The sequence below is a fragment of the Tupaia chinensis genome, unplaced genomic scaffold, assembly GCF_000334495.1.
Source record: "Tupaia chinensis unplaced genomic scaffold, TupChi_1.0 Scaffold138910_1, whole genome shotgun sequence".
Lineage (NCBI taxonomy): Eukaryota > Metazoa > Chordata > Mammalia > Scandentia > Tupaiidae > Tupaia > Tupaia belangeri.
In genome coordinates, this window is record NW_006198801.1 from 278,898 (window position 1) to 286,273 (window position 7,376).

Here is a 7,376-nt window from a genome sequence, read left to right on the forward strand (position 1 = left end):
CACTGCTCTTGGCTAGCCTGAGACCTGGACCCTGAAGCCACGGCTGTTCTGTGTGCACCTAAACTCCAAACCCTGGCTCTACAGTTGCTGTGCAAAGACATGTGTGAAGACACTGGGGCCACCACTGCAGCAGGAGTGCTTAAACAGTGGATCCCAGAGCTGTTGTAGTTTTGTACATATTCATACTCTGGAACCCAGATTCCTAACTGCTCTGGAATCACCCATTGCTCATATGGTATTATCAACACAACAGTGAGGGCACCTCTGTCCCAAGCCCCAGTGACAGTACCCTAGACCTACAGTCTTTGTGTACACACATACTCTAGACTCCAGCTCCATTGCTGCTCTGCAATCAGTCAAAACTAGCCTAACATAAAAACCTTGTACTACCATTGTGTAAGTTTGCTTGCAGAACACATGTACTCAAGAGGACTGAATGATCTAAGGTGACTTCAGCTGCAGGAAAAACAAAAAATGCTTTTGGGGGACCAGCAGTTAGCGTAATGGCTATGTCGCTGGACTCCCACGTAGTGTACCGTGGTTCACGTCCCGGACCCGGTGGCTTAAAACTCACACCGGGCGCGTGTGCGTGTGTGCCCAAGATCCCGAGAGGAGAACGGAGGAGAAGGGACTGCGGCATGGCCATCCCCCCTGGGGGGTGATTTCTCACTTTCTATCTCTCTGTCTCTGTCTGTCTGGCGAGCGCACGCACCCTACAGCAAAAACCTCTCCAAAAAAAAATGCTTTGGGCAATGGAATGAAAAGAACAGGACCTGTTTGTACAGAATGAGATCACAAGCATGATGTGTGCCATCTCTTAGCATCAACTAATCTAGGACTGGAAAACAGTATCACCCCATATCCTAACATCAATCATGGACTACTAAACAACCTCATTCCACTAGTACTAAGCAATCTGAGACTGGCCCTTCCCTCAGCACCTAATTAACCAATCGGAGACTGACAAACATCTTGTGTTATAAAAGACTCAGCCTTTTTATACTAGATGCAGGTCTGAGATAACAGCTGTAACACTTGAACCAGCCTCTTTGCTAGTTAACCATGTAATAACTTTGTTGCTTCAAGACTCAACAGACATGTTTTTTTTTAAAAGAATTATTTTATTTAACTTTATTTATTTATTTATTTATTTTCATTTGATCAGAGAGGGACAGAGAGGGACAAAGTGAGAAAGCAAGTCACCAGGTCCGGGACTTGAACCATGGTCGACCACGTGGGAGTCTGGCGCTCTTAACCACCACACCACTTGCCAGCCCCAACCGACATGTTTTGAATGGTAACAGCACCACAGATGCTGCACATCAAGCACAAGTCCACCATCATCACAAACTCACCTGCAAGCTAGACCTAGTACCAAGAGGATTCCCATTAACCACAACTTTCCTCATGAAAGGAAAAAAGGTGAGTGCATTATTAGCATTCTTTGCTACTGAAGACCCCATGCATTCTTACTGCTACTGTGGACATCTGTAGCCTTGGCCATTGAAGACACCTATAATCTTCACTGATGCTGATCTAAGCTGATGGAACTACATAGAGACTCCACTGTTACACCCTCACTGAAACTGAACCTGTGGTTCCCCACCCAGCCAGTGCCCTTCACTCTCAGCTGTAAAAGAAGGTCGTTCCCTACCAAAAGTAATGCATAAAGCCTGTGAAAAGTGACTGCTCCATCAAACATACAAGGGAACAAGAAATATCAATGAAAGGCAGTAAGATATGTAAAAAAATCAAGAAAACATGACACACCAAATTAACACAACAACTTCCCAGTAATAGATCCCAAAGAAATTGAGATACGAAAATCACTGGACAAAGAATTTAAAACAATTATTTTAAGGCATCTCAATGAGCTACAAGAAAACACAGACATCTCAACAAATGAAAACAACGCATGAACAAAAATTAGAATGTCAACAAAGATGAAAATTCTGCCAAAGTCTGGCTTCTAGGAGTTGAAAATAACACTGCAATTGCTCATGTGTGTGATGCACACTGGAAAAACTCATCACAGCAGTGACCCAATGTTGCCTAAAGATTTTTTTTTTTTGGTGGGGGGAGAGAATTTTTGCAGTATGGTGTGTGAATTCTCTGGAGAGACAGAGAGACAGCGAGAAATCACACCCGAGGGAGATGGCAATGCCACAATCCATCCTCCATTCTCCTTTTGAGATTTTGGGCATATATGCACACATTCCCGGTGTGAGATTTAAGCTGCTGGGTCCAGGACTTAAACCATGGTTGACTATATGGGAATCCAGAAAGGTAACCATTATGCTGGTTCCAAGATATGTTCTTGAACTGGGAACAGGAGTCTTCTTTGTGGCAGAGCCTCTGCATTAGGATCTGGCCTATTCCCTAAATTTGAGGAATCTAGGATGGTCAATTGAGTGAAAGAATCAGGCAGACACCCAGGATGCACCAAAGATCATGACTCAGCCCTCCCTTGAGGGTGTTCCCATGCTTCTCCCCAAAGGTTGTCCACTTTGTGACTCAGATGGTGGGACTACTTGTGTACCTATGGTTACTGTTTTTTAGAGGAACTTCTGCTCTGGGAGCAGAGTCCTCCTCAATACACATACTACTCCATCCAAAGAAGCTGCCTTTGTGCAACAGCAACTGTGTTTGTGTGGGTCTGCCTGTGTGTGTGTGTGTGTGTGTGTGTGTGCATGTGTGTGTAGGAATGAATGGAGTCTGTGCACTGGAATGGTGCCTCCTTTAAGTCTGCATTGTTCCTGGTGCCCTTTTTCTGTGTTTCTGTTTTGGCTGTGTGGCTGGATGATTTTTTTTTCCCCAGTTTGGGTTTAAGAGTTGAGTGTCTCACTTTGACCAATGAGGGTAGGACTCTCCCACATCCTGAGGGTTCAAATTAAGCCAGCCTTTTGTTTCTAAATATTGTCATTTTAAACTCATCTTTCTTTTCATTATTGAATGATAATTTAGTTTTTTTTTTTTTCCTGCATGTAACTAAATCTTCTGGTTTCCACTGTTTCCATTGAGAAGGGTCTGGGAAGTGGGTGGGTGCAGGTGGTATGGTTATGTGGTCTATGACAAGAGGGTGGAAATTGCTCCTTTCAGAGATCTTGTGTCTTTTCTTCAAGGCTCCAAGAACTTGGGGTTGGCTTCCCCCATGGCTCCTCAAATATGGTTTACTTTTTCCTTAGACTTCTTGGTGTCTTCTGTGAACCTGGGAAGCAACCCTTGGCATCACTGAATCTTGGAATAGCTAAACACTGCCTCTGAGACAAACTCTCACTCTATCTGCCCATTTGGGATTCCAGTTGCACATATGGCCCATTTAGGAAGCCTGTGGTTGACTCCTGGTTCACCCCAAATGCTGGACACAGTGGCACATGCCCCTAATCTGAGAAACCTAGGAAGCTAAGGCAGGATTCCAACACAGTGAGACCTTGTCTTTAAAAATTAAAAAAGTTCCCCTGAAAGCCTTTAGAATCAGAAAATTCTGGGGTTTAAGACTATTGAGCCCAGGTTTAAAAGAGGCAACAAATACAGGATCAATGACCAGTGATACCTTCACTTGGGAACCTCATGTTTCCTTATGGGTTTGTCCTCTCCTTATCTGATTTCACCTGGGCCATTTGACCTCAGTCCTGCCCGCCCCCATCTACTCCAAAATATAATCCACAAAAACCCCCAGAGTGTCTATTTAACCCATTGAAGTTTAGCCACTATTGGGCACTAGAGGTGAACCATAGATTTTTTTCAATCAGATCTTGAAAAGTAGACAACTGGATGCTGATTGAACGCATCAAACACAGCAAACCCCCTCAGATCCTTCCACAGCCTGGTCTCAGGAAAGCAAGCAAACCCTAGAACTGCGCATGCGCGTATCATGAGCTGTAATTGACGTCACAATGAGGGCTGCGGTTTCCTAGTAATGTTTGTGAGATGCTCGGGAGTAGTATCACTCTGTGGCAGTGCACCTGGGTTAGGCTCCAGCCTGTCCACATCAGGTAGAGTCGATGGTCCAGGGAACTAAGAAGTCAAGAAAGGCTGAGCAGGCTGAACCAGGGAACCGGGATACATGTAGGGACTTCTGCCTCAGGTGTTCCTTATGGGTGTGGCTGTGATTATCCTCTCCAAGTTGTCTGACCTGTGACTCAAGACAGTGGGACTGCCTGCCTCTTTATCAAGGTTTTATTTCCAACACCTCAAAACCAACAACGAGGGAACAAGCAGTTAGCGTAATGGCTATGTCGCGGGACTCCCATGTAGTCGACCACGGTTCGCGGCCCGGACCCGGTGAATTAAAACTCACGCTGGGCGTGTGTGTGTGCGTGCCCAAGATCCCGAGAGGAGAATGGAGAAGGGATTGCGGCGTGGCCATCCCCTCTGGGGGTGATTTCTCGCTTTCTGTCTCTCTGTCTCTCTCTCTATCTGGCGAGCTCACGCGCCCTATAACGAAAACCTATCCAAAAAAAAAAAATAACGAAGAAAAAACTGCTTTTCAACATCACCAATAATATCAATATTGCTAAATTACCTAATTCTCAAGCCTCATGCTACGTAATTTGACAAAGCTATACACCATTGATACATTTTTAATTCGTTTGTGTGATTCCACATTGTTTTGGTTTCCTTCCCATCTTATTGGTCCTACTTCTTAGTTCCTTTTCTAGTCTTTCATTTTATCCTTAAATTCATATTGAATGCACCATGGCTTTTTTCTTGGTATTTTAATGAGCTTATCTTGCCTCATGATTTTAAATAAGTGTGAGGCAATACCAACCAACCTAATATGATATTTAGCACGGTAAAACTACATTCAAATACCTACATAATAAAGCCACCTTGTGCTTTTGCTTTTAAAATATGTCAAGTTCAACATATTCAACATTGTACCTCCAATCTGCCCCCATAAACCCGCTGCTTTTCCCATCCATTGTAATGGAAACACCATCTCTGAGTTGCTCAGGACCAAAATCTTTTGAGTCGGTCACCCTGGACTTTTCTCTTTCACAGCTGACATGTGACTCCTAAACAAATCTTGCTTGCTCCATCACATTTACCATCATGTCTAGATACCACTTCTCATTATTCTCATGTTATCCACTGGACTAAGCCACCACTCTTTAATCTCGGTCATCACCATGTCCCCTTTTACCAACTTTTTAAAAAACAAACAAACAAACAAACAAAAAAACAGCCACATATCATCATGTCCTCTGCTCAAAACTCTCCAATGGCTGCCCATTTTCCTCAGAATAAAATGCAAATGCTTACCATGTCTTATGAGGCCTCATAAAATATGGGCCCCAATTCTCTCTCTGGCCTCCTGCCCTATCAATCATAGCCTTGCACAGAACTCTAACTTTTTCTCAAAGACATCAGCATAGTTCCATTGTAAGTCCTTTGCACTAGCTTCTTCCTCTGCAGGGAATGCCCTTCTCTTAGATAACACTGATGTACTCCCTCACAAATCTTCGAATCTTTATTGAAATCTTTCATCAAATATTTGCTCAAATTTTCCTTCTTGGGACCAGCAGTTGGCATAATGGCTATGTTGCTGGACTCCCACATAGTCTACTGCAGTTCGAGTCCTGGACCCGGTAGCTTAAAAGTCATGCTGGGTGCGTGTGCATGCCTCCCCAAGATCCCTAGAGGAGAATGGAGGAGAAGGGATTGCAGTGTGGCCATCCCCACTGGGGAGTGATTTCTCACTTTCTATCTCTCTGTCTCTCTCTTTCTGGTGAATGCATGTGCCCTACAGCAAAAATCTCTCAAAAAAATTTCCTTCTTGATGGCTTAATCCTAATCATTCTATTTCACATAGCAATATAAGCTGTCATATCCCTCTCATCTCCTTTTGAATGACTTCTCTCAACACTTTTTTTTAAAAAAATTATTTATTTTTAAAAAATTTATTATTATTAGGGTCAGCAGGTTGTGTGGTGGTGAAGGTGCTAGACTCCCAATATGGCCAACCACAGTTCAAATCCCAGACCTGGAGAACAGTTTTCTCATTCTTTCTCTTTCTGGTGAGTGCATTTGCCCTCAGCAAATTTAAAAATAATAATAATAATGAAAAATAAAATTAAACAATTCTTTTTAAAAATTTATTTTTAAAATTTGACCAGAGAGAGGAAGAGAGAGGGAGGGACAATGAGAAAGCAAGCCAGGTACAGAACTCAAATCACAGTTTGCCATGTGAGATTCCAGTGCCTTAATACCCACACCACCTGCCAGCCCCCCAACATCTGTTTTTAACATACTCTACATTTATTATTATTTTATCTCCTGCTAGACTTGTTTGCTGATATAACCCAAATACCTAGAATAGTGGCTGGCATATAGTAAGGATTTTATAAATATGATTAATTTTAGAACAACTGGCTTTGAGGGAAAAGCATATTCTTAAAAAAAATAATTATTTATTTATCATTATTATTTTAAGTTAGCTATAGGGTACATGCACTTACCAGAGAGAGAGAAAGAGACAGAGAGAGAGAGAGAAAGAAAGAGAAAGCAAGTCCATCAGGTCTGGGACTTGAACTGTGGTCAATCATGTGGGAGTCCAGTACCTTAACCACTATGCCACCTGCTGGCCCTGGTAAAAGAATATCTTTTCTAAAGAAATTTTTACTATGGGGTGCATGTGGTCACCATGACGGGGCCATGCAGGCAACACAAGCTGGTAAGGATGCTGCCTCCCATTCTAAGGCAAGGCCTGGACTGGGAAGAAACTGAGGCAAGGCCCAGTTTACGAGCTCTCCCTTGTGTCCTTGAACTGGCCGGTATTCAATTTCTCTGCCGTGAGTTTTACTGTTATTACGGTACCCTGCAAGGGTAAAACATCACCCCCAACTATTGCAATAAAGCCAATTAGTGATCTTGTAGGAATGTGGTTCCCTAAGACTGACAGGAGGACCAGGAAGTTTAAGACTCCCCACCTGTCTGTTTTTAAGCCAAAATTAACATATAGATTAAGTTAGTATAAACCAAATTAGCATTAGAAGCATATGTAGACTAAGTTAGTTTAAGCTAGCCCTTGTTAAAGCTACAGGCCAAAGTTAACTCACACTAGCAAAGTCAGCACATTCACCACATAACAGAGACTCAGAGATAAAACAAAAGAACTCACTAATTGACAAGACTCAACAAACAAAATGCAGGAACCCACAGATTTATTAGAGGAAAAAGCCTGGATGGGACAACAGAATAAACAAAGCTGAGGGCTCCACAGAAAGATTAACCATTTTAGCTGGGAGTTCTTATCTAAAGCAACAGGTAGCTTTCAACTACAAAGAGTTTCTCATCCATGTGCTGTTGACTATGAAAAACTGCTAATAAAACATCCTGTGTTGTCTCCTGAGCTACAAGATCATCTTCCTTTC